The 10289-nt window shown below is 39.5% G+C and overlaps 1 long non-coding RNA gene across 1 annotated transcript; it reads left to right on the top strand.

Annotated features, from left to right (window-relative positions):
- Nucleotides 1-5129: 5129 nt before the first annotated feature.
- LOC143880253 (uncharacterized) lies at nt 5130-9795 on the top strand. Its single transcript, XR_013251601.1, has 2 exons — nt 5130-5685; nt 8700-9795. It is a non-coding gene; the product is annotated as an uncharacterized LOC143880253 (long non-coding RNA).
- Nucleotides 9796-10289: the final 494 nt, after the last annotated feature.

Raw genomic sequence — 10289 nt, 5'->3', positions numbered from 1 at the left:
TCTTTTTTGTCTGAAGGTTTCTTTGATGATTTAATTTATCCCCCAAATGATAATCTAATCCCTCTTTAACTGGGTATTGAAGAGTATATCGAAGAGCATCGTTGCCATAGTTGTACCACAAGGTTTAAAAAAGAACCTCACTCTCTCTCTCTCTCACAATTTTCTTTGTTTATCCAATATATTGATTTAAGTGCAAATACCTTTACTTGTTTTGTGACAGGGTCTCACCACGTAGACCTTAGATTCTCAATTAAAGAAGATCCAAAGTGGCTTCAAAATATAAGGAGGAAACAGATCAAGATCATAACAAAATGGCTGAAACAATATTACAAAGACATAGACCATCCCACCATGTAGCTTCAATTCGCTCTAGTGATTTTTGACGAATTTTTTGATAATCTTATTTTACCAAAAGGTCGAATATCTGAAATCACAAACAGAACCAAAGAAGGAAGATCACATCTTCTTCCTTAAATAAAAATATTGTAAGTGGGGGGAAATATGTTGGGGGTAAAATCGGCACTAACCGATGATGAACGACACGTGGCACTTCCGACTAATTAAAAACCGACCTACGGGATAAGGGAATGAAATATCATCCTCTCCTTATAAATGGCAATGTTCATAATCGGGAAACCGTCTTTCAAAGAGACAATATGCTCTAAGGCGGTGATTTTTCGAACCAAGGGGGCGCCTATTGTTAGTAACTTAATTATACAAGGAAATAAGATATTTATCAAGAATAGACATAAACTTATCTCCCGGGGAAGTTGACCAATAGGGAAAGACTCTTGAAACAGTAAGATTCTAATCATCATGGACTCTATTCTTTATAAAAGGAGACCCTCACCTTCATAATGGAACTACGTTAGACTTGATCCTCAAAAAAGGGGTACGTAGGCAGCTTGGGAAGACCAGCTTCAGTCACAATCATCTCTCTTTCTTCTTCGTTGGTAATGCTTCTGAATCTCATCTCCTTCCCTGTAATTCTCCTGTGATTCCGATTTCTAGCTTAAATATTGAAGTACTATAATTCTGGTTCTACTAACATCTACTCTGTGAGTATAAGTTATTTACAGAATCAACTCTATCACTCCTAGATCGTGTACAGCAGATTTCGGCACCATCACTATGATCATCCCTTTTGCCTTCATATTCAACCATTGAGAATGAGTAGTTGCTTAATTATGGACATGCCCATTTTCTCATGGTAAGTCTCTTGACAAATTTTTAACTTACGCAGTTTCATCCCTTGATCAAATAGCATTTGGTCTACCACCATGTTCATTCTCTTATATTTTGGACATTTCTCAAGACGTTTCCTCAAATTTGTGGTACCGTGACTACTACTCCATATAGTATAAGTTACTACTTTTCCCCTCTTACACTTTGCCCTTTCTTTTTCAAAAGAATCCTTATATATCGCATATTCATCCCAAATAGCTGCTTTTTTCTTCGTAAGAATCTCACTAGTCGGAGGATAAATAGAAATGAAGTGAATTCATTTTGGGTTTACAATGATATACAAGTCAGAGCCTCCCGAAACTATTTTTTACAAAAAAATAATAATAAAGGTCCACTATCTCTTTACTTTCTATTTCCTAATGTATTTTGAACATCTATTACATAAATGTAAAATGTAGAAAAGAGTGTCACTATTAAAACAAGTGGGTGCGGACATCATTTCCCAGTGAACGGTTATAAATTTGCAATCTAGTGATTGTAGTTTGTAGTACTCATTATTTATAAAGTTGTGATCTAAATTGGCGAAGAGCTTTCTATGTAAATGGTAAAAATAAGGCAGCAAAGTTGCAAAGCTTAAGTGGGATTAGAAATTTGTAATCCAATGAGCAAATAATAGCAATTATATTCGCACGAGTTCATAATCTACTAGGTAGAAGGGTGTGCTGGGTGTTGAAGTATAAATGATTAAATAATACAAACTCTAACAGCCTATGCTTTTGAAATTATTGTTTGTTTCACATGGCACCATAGTTACTGCCTCACCATGTAGAAGAATAAAAGCACCAGCTATCGAGCACTAAGAAAACGCAGCATAGGTAGGCAAACTGAAGCAAATGGAATCCGACGCAAAAAGAATAATAACGAACGTTGATTTTTGTTGTCTTTCATCTTATGCTCAGGATGGGACGACAACCCAGTTTTTCATGGATTAATAAATAGCCAAGATTTCATTAATATCTAAGTTTATATTTTTAATGCTTTGTGTCATCATCAATCTGAGCCATTGATCATCGAACAAATTCGTGGGTACAAGTCATACGGTTCTAGTGTCCTTAGCAAACAATGGTCGTTCAAAAACAATGTTTAGCCTAGTGCATTGCATTTATCAAGGCAAAATGAAAAAGTAAAGTAAAATTTCCAAATGCAATCCATTTTGCACCTTTTCCAAATTTATGTGACCAAATATCAACATGGATACAACAATAAAGGAAAAGACCAAGTCCCATAAAAGAAGTACATTCCAAAACAAGTTGAAAAAAAAACCTACCAAAGTCCACTAAGGAAAGAAGTACATTTCATACTTTAACATGAATAAGGTACAAGAAAAACATAATCCCTGTTGCTCCTAAGACTTTAAGGAAGCTATTTTCATTCTTGAGGAAGACGATCTCACTCTTGAGGAAGGCCATCTCATTCTTCATGAAGGCGATCTCATTTTCCAGTGCTTTTATGCGTTCCTCGTTTATCCCCTTCTCGCCACGGTCTGCACATCCGTTGTGGGACCTTACCTCCCTGCATGTCTCCGCTTCGTCATCCCAACGAAAAGATTTTCAATTGCGAGCCTGGATGTTATTTAAACATTACATTCCCCAAGTGTTCCAACATCTATTTCAAAAAGAAAATAGATAACAAGCAGAGAATGGCAAGTTTACTCACAGCACATGCCCAAAACGGCCGGCCTTGGTTATTGTTTATGTTGGTCCGAGTGATTCTTCGAACTAGTGGCTGTTTACACAAACATAAGTTTGAGTCCAATCCCTGGCATGACGTACCACTTGTGTTGCCTGAGGATGCCATAACGTTTCAATATGTACTGCAAGATAATTGAATCGAAGAACATACATGAATATTGCAATCTGGCTGTCCCTCGAAAACGACCAATATTAGGAACACAACCAAAAAAATACAGAAACACAGAAACATAGACAAATCACAGAAACAAATTTGGGCTTGTATGCAATCTCAAAACTTTCTAATTGCACTAGAAAATATATTGATTTCAATTTCAGAACTTTTTACTAGGCCAACATGGAGTAAAAAAATTCAGTGCTATTAAAACTGCAACCGGAAAATTTGCTATTAACAGAGTTTATCACACAGATATGAACACTAAAAAAACACAAAGAACAATCATGAAAAATAATAGATAGAAAAGCCCAAATACCATAAATTGAATGCACAAACAGGGTGGAGAAAAGCCCTTCGCGGAGAAAATACCAGAAATGTCGTGGTGAAGCCCTTCACGGAGAAAAAACATAAGCTCTCGACGTTCGAAGGGTTGAGATTTTTCATTTTTAACTTACAATGTACAAGGACCAAGGAGCTGATAGGCTTCCTCTCATTCTATTGGAGAAAAGGAACAATAAATAGATTCAAAATTACTCCATTAAGTACATGATTTCATCCAGAAAAGACATTCTTGATGTTTCAAGCATACATCACCAATGAAATTCCCAATTAAAACTCCCAATTATTAAACACAGATAGGACACTTTCTTTATAACTCCAACTCCCTACTCCACCTTTCACCACACAAATGTAACTAAAATTGAACATGGGTTTATAGTAGGATGTGAGTAGAGTCAGATAAATTAAAGAAAGAAAAGCCCCAATTCATTATAGCCAGAAGAAACCAAAAAAAAAAAAAAAATCAGAAACAAAGAAGAAAACCATCCATTACGAAATTCTTCCCTCATAGGGTTTATGTCAAAGATAAACCCTATGAGGGAAGAAGACGAAGGCGAGAAGCAGAAACCCTAGTTCTCATTTTTCCGAAGGGTTTGAAGGAAAAAGAAAGGGGTTGAGGGAAAAAATTCTTTCCTTGAATCAAATTCTTGGTACTAACCTGGAAGGAAAAAATCAGATTTCACCATCAACCAAATTCTTGAATCAAAACCACGACATACAAAAATTAGATTTTTTCCTCTTCCTGTTGTTGCTGTAAGGAAGGAAAGAAAAGCAAAAAAAAAAAGGGATTGAAGGAAAAAAAAATGAAAATCATACTAACCTGGAAGGGAACCAAGCCGTCGGAGAAGAGAGAACCAAACTCGTTGGTTTGGAGGCGAGAAGCAGCAGAACTGAACCCTCCTTTTTCAAAGAAAAGCAGAAAACCCAACCCTCGTTCGTTTACAGCAGATTGAAGCAGAAAACCCAACCCCTGATTTTTGTATTTGGGTTTTCTGATTCAATCTGCTGTACGGAAGGAAAGAAAAGCAAAAAAAAAGGGATTGAAGGAAAAAAGAATGAAAATCGTACTAACCTGGAAGGGAACCAAGCCGTCGGAGAAGAGAGAACCAAACTCGTTGGTTTGGAGGCGAGAAGCAGCAGAACCGAACCCTCGTTTTTCAAAGAAAAGCAGAAAACCCAACCCTCGGTTTTCTCTTGAAGCAGAAAACCCAACCCTCGTTCGTTTTTCTCTTGAAGCCTTCAAACCCAACCCTCGTTCATTTACGGCAGATTGAAGCAGAAAACCCAACGATCATTTTTCTCTTTACAGAAACCCTTCAGCGCACGAAACGTTGGTGCGCTTAAGCGTACCACATATATATATATATATATATATATATATATATATATATATATATATATTTACCGGTTATTACATTCTACCCCCCTTAAAAAAAATTCCGTCCTCTAAATTTTAAGTACCTTAAGAAGTAAACAAATGAGAATACTTTTGTTTCATCTCCTCCTCCGGTTCCCATGTCGCTTCCTCGATGGCTTGGCTCCTCCACAGAACTTTCACCAGTGGTATTTGTAGACACCCCATTTTGTTTTGTTTTAATCAACAAATAAATTAGTGTGTTAAATCCATGTGAGAACCCCCTCTATCATTGATTTATATGTTTTAGGTCATTAATATCTTGATCTGACTTTACGGATCATCAATCGGGACAAAATAAGCTAGGGTCACTTCATAGCCCGGACCCTGATTCCATTCCGAGACCCGATTTCCGTAAATCGTTAGATCAATGGCAGATCTTGACCTGGGTCTAACCATCCAAAACCACCTAACCTCTCCTCTCATCCTAACCATCCAAACCTCACCTAACCTCACCTAACCTCTCCTCTCATCCTAACCATCCAAACCTCACCTAACCTCACCTAACCTCACCTAACCTTACCTAACCCCACCTAACCTTACCTAACCTCATCCTCTCATCCTAACCATCCAAAACCACCTAACCTCACCTAACCTCCTATCCCATTCTCCTATAAATACCCTCTCATCCCACCATCCAAGAAAAGAAGAAAAAGAACCCCTCTCTTAGAAAATTCATCCCTCTCCCTCATCTCTTCAAGGGTTCGGCCATCCTTGCCGGATCGGGTGATTTTATACGTTGGGTGATATATATCAAAAGCAGTCATTATCAAGCAAGGAATCATCTTCAAGGAATTAACATCAAAGAAAAATCAAACACAAAGTGGGTTTCCAAAGAGGTAGGCATTTATTTCAATTCTATGTAGGGTCTGTTTTCATGCATATCTTTTACTTTAAAAGAAAAACCATGTTAGGAAGCATGTAGGGTCCGTTTTCCCCCTGGTTAGCCTCTGGTTAGACCCTGGTTGCACCCAGGTTCGCTGCTGGTTGCACCCAGGTTCGATGCTGGTTGCACCCTGGTTCCCTACTGATTCGCACCCTGGTTCCCCTGCTGGTTGCACCCTGGTTCCCTGCTGGTTGCACCCTGGTTCCCTACTGGTTCGCACCCTGGTTCGATATTGGTTCGCACCCTGGTTCCCTGCTGGTTCGCACTCTGGTTAGACCCTGGTTGCACCCAGGTTCGCTGCTGGTTGCACCCAGGTTCCCTCCTGGTTGCACCCTGGTTCCCCTGCTGGTTCGCACCCTGGTTCCCTGCTGGTTCGCACCCAGGTTCGCTGCTGGTTGCACCCAGGTTCCCTGCTGGTTGCACCCTGGTTCCCCTGCTGGTTCGCACCCTGGTTCCCTGCTGGTTCGCACCCTGGTGCACCCTGGTCCGCACCCTGGTTTGTACCCTGCTTCCTCCTAGTTAGACCATGGCTAGTCTCGGGTTTGCTCCTAACTTAGACCCGACTCACTTGACCCTAACCATTAACCCAATCCAACCAAGTAATATCCCAACACAATCCGAGTCGCATGTCTGAATCCATTTGGCCGAATCTCATAAGCCCGCCCATTTTGAATTCCCAAAATTCAAACCCTTGATGATTCCTATATGCTCAATTCTTTGATGCAAATTCCCAATTCCAAAATCCCATTGATAAATCAATGTTTCTGAATCTCAAGTCCAATGCTCAAATACAAACCCGATTCCTGATCCAAATACCAATTCTGTTTTCCAAAATCCAAGTAACCTCCCCAGTGGAACTACGTGTGGCTTGATCCCCATCACGGGGTACGTAGGCAATTTGGCACTCCCAAGTTCAGTCGCACCTTTCTCTATCTTTCCCATTCCCTCACACTATTCATCATCTCGATTCATCTCGTGTCTCTCGGAACCATTGGATTATGGTTTCCGTCGTAAGAACCCTTAGAGCCCAATTTAGGAACAATGGTGTCGTGTCGTGTTGTGTCCTAAGTTTTAGGGAGTCCTAGAGTTAGGAGTCCAGCCTCATCACGGACGCTTGCTATGTATAGCAACCGTGCCATAGGTCTAGTTACACTAGTCACCCAATCTTTCCCTAGGACAAGCCTAGTAAACTAGGATGTAAGGCAAACCTGCATTAGTCTAAGGGACCATTTGCATTTAGATGAGAATCATATAGCATCTTAGATGAAATCCTAAGATAATAAAATCTTCAACTTGAATTAAATAACTTCTCCTAAAACTGTTGAAACAGTCAATCCCGTCTAGGTCGGTGTCTTAGTTGAGTTAGGCATATGTAACTTAGCTTAGGTGCACCGAACTACGTCGACTCTGATCCCAGTGAGGCTTGGGTACGTAGGCAGCTTGGATGTCTGATGGCATACCACCCGCGAGTCGGCACCACAAACAAATTGTGGTGTTTTGTATATTAATTTTCTTGTAAATGCTTAATCAAATCACTTAGGACTTTCCATGAAATTAGAATTTTAGGAGAACTTTCACTTAGATTGAATCCAGACAAATTAATAAATCAAGATACACATTTAGGATTCACATTGAAATTAGATCATAGGATGCATGTCACTTAGTTCGCACATTAACATAGAGTTGAATGAGCCATTTAAAATAAATTTAAAAGAGTTAGCTTTTGGAATCGAAGACCGATTATCGGGCAAGAATGGTGCATGTGGTGGATAACTCCCCATACCTTCCATTCTCGTAACCAGGTAGCGAGTCTAGATTTCTGGTTAATTACGGGTCCTAGATCCCACATCTAGGTGGCGACTCTGTCAGTCTCTTTCGTGTGGAATTCGGATTGCCTTAGTGATCCCAAGTTCACAGGAAAGATTAATTCAAATCAATAATAAAATGCACACGCCAATCGCGTGGATACGAGAGACCAAGAGAGAGAGAGCGGCGGCTCGCGCCCCACACCCCTCTCGCGGGATCAGGGTACCACAGTTTGGCGACTCTGCTGGGGATCACCTAACTTCATTAAAACTTCAAAAGATAATTCATTTGAATTTAATTTTAAATGGCTCATAAAAACTCTATACTTGTTAGATTAGTTTGTCTTGTTTTATTTTCTCATCACATTTTACTCAAACTTAATTTAACAAAACCTGAAGGCATCATAGATTGCGCAAACATATTGCACACACTTACATCACTTGCATCTAAACCATGCATCTCACGTGCACACACATCCTATTTTAGGAACCCGGAGTGTTATCTAGCATGGTTGACTGGGATTTCATCACCTGGTGCCTCTGTGCTAGAGAAGCATTCCACCCTTAGCCTAGTACCTTTATGGTACGTAAACGGATCCCTTGTTCACGTACTGATACGCCGGACACTGGTACAGTATATCGAACATGGATTCGCGCTAAGGGAACTCTTAGCCTTACCCCTAGATTAACCCACACATGCATGTAATATACGAACACATGTGCATCACGTGTGTGAGCCTAGTTTAGGATATTCTACCTATTTGTGTCTAGATTAGGCCGTAGTCCATCTTCCAATGGCTACGATCGGTCCTTAGATACACGAACAAAGGCATGAGTCGAGATTCTCTCTCCACTCCGATAGATTAGGATTAGGGTTGATGCCTTCAGGTAACACTGATAAAATGTGAAAAAAAAAAAAAAAAATTTCCCTTTGGGTTAGGATATAAATCCCATCATTTCCAAAAATCTCATAGGATTAGTCATTCATGATCTATCCGTTGAAAGCAATCTTATGCTATCTCATCTAATCTTTTGATCGTGCGTCTTTCGTTCTTCTGTCATACGATTCGATCGTATCTTCATGCCATCCCCTAACTGGCAGATGCAGAATCTCACAATCTTTCTATTATGCATTCTCATGATCTGATCATGCCTGGTCCAGATAATCCAATCTTGCTTGTACCCCTGGTCTCTTCCTCCTCTAGGGGCTACCTTTTCAAGATTATTTTGCTAAGTCCTTCAGAGTTCACTCTCAGAATCCTTGAGCTAGGGGCATTCCCCTATGCGAATCAGTCATCATTGTCCAAAATTGAAAGTATCAGCCATGATGATGTTCAGAACGAACCAGCCTTCACCGAGCCTTCAACGCCAAACAGTTGCAGCAGTTAAAGTTTTAGTCACTTACTATTTTATGTTGAGTCAGTCATCATGGTCAGTATAATTGTTGAGTCCGGTCTTACAGTTAAAGGTCAATGCCTAGTCCAGGCAAGTTATCTTCTGTTTCCCTTTCTTATTTAGAGTTGTGAATCCTGAGCATGTTCAGGATAGGTCGTCTGATGTAATAGCTTTTCTTTAAATAAAATTTCAGTCAGTTCCAAAAAGTTCACTTGTGTCTGTTTCTTAAGTGTGCTTCTGATCTTAAAATAAGACTCCCTCCTCAAATGAGGACAAAATTGACGAAACTCCACTTGAGTCACAGCAATTACTTGAACGAGAGGAGGAGCGCCAATCCCAACCTTTCAAAGATGAAATTGAAATGATAAACACTGGCACTGAAACTTTGATTCAGTGAATGCCGATTGAAAATACATTACCCTCTAAAGAGTGTGAAGAATTGATAAAATTATTTCAAGAATAAGAAGATTGTCTAGAAAAGCTACAACCGATACTAGGGGCAAGACATAGATGGAAAGCTCAAAGAAAATGAAGAAAGTGAGAAGATATATGCTATACAAGGGGCATAGAGTGGAAACAACTTTCATATTTCTAATCAATGACCTTGGTTCTCAAATTCATAACATAAAGCCAACAAATTCAAGATGAAAAGTTCAAGAGCAAACAATGAAAAGTGATCATCAGATATCGAGAGTACGAATCCATAGATGGAGGATGTCAAAGAACAAGTTTCGCTCTATGAAAGTCAAAAGCACGTATTAGAATCTTGAAAGAAGAAGATCCATTATCTCTTACCTGGAAATGCCGTCAAACTCCGCGAAAAAAAAAAAAACAAAAGAGAAAAATAATAAAAAAAAAAATAATCAGTACCAGAGGGACTCTAGTAACCTAGATCGATTCCCAATCTGAACATCGAAAGGCCTCCTTTGGCCGATTAAATCCCAAAATCAAAACCCAATGTCAAAAGAATACCGATTTGCAAACCCTTCGAGCCTAAATCAAATTTTCTTGAAAACCCATCAAACTTGGGGCATTCCCCGAACTACGCGAGACCTGATCCCTATACTGGGGTACGTAGGCAACTCGGTTGAACCGAGTTCGGTCGATTCAAAAAGGAAAAGAAATTCAATCCTTTCAAAAAAAAAAAAAGAGAGGGACAAGTTCCAAAAGAAGAGAAGTTAATTGTTCCAGAAAGAAAAGAAAAAAGGAAAAAAAAAATCAAACAATTTATCTTCAAACTAGGGGCATTCGCCCTGAACTACACACGACCTGATTCCTACCTTGGGATATGTAGGCGACCTGTTCACAGGTTCGGTCGAAATCTTTGTTGAGCCTTAAGCCATTCTTTGAAAAGCCC

The sequence above is a fragment of the Tasmannia lanceolata genome, unplaced genomic scaffold (assembly GCF_043159265.1).
Source record: "Tasmannia lanceolata isolate RefF3 unplaced genomic scaffold, GAP_Taslan_0.1 ptg000006l, whole genome shotgun sequence".
NCBI lineage: Eukaryota > Viridiplantae > Streptophyta > Magnoliopsida > Canellales > Winteraceae > Tasmannia > Tasmannia lanceolata.
Note: the sequence above shows the minus strand (reverse complement) of the source record. Positions and strands in the feature narration are given on the sequence as shown.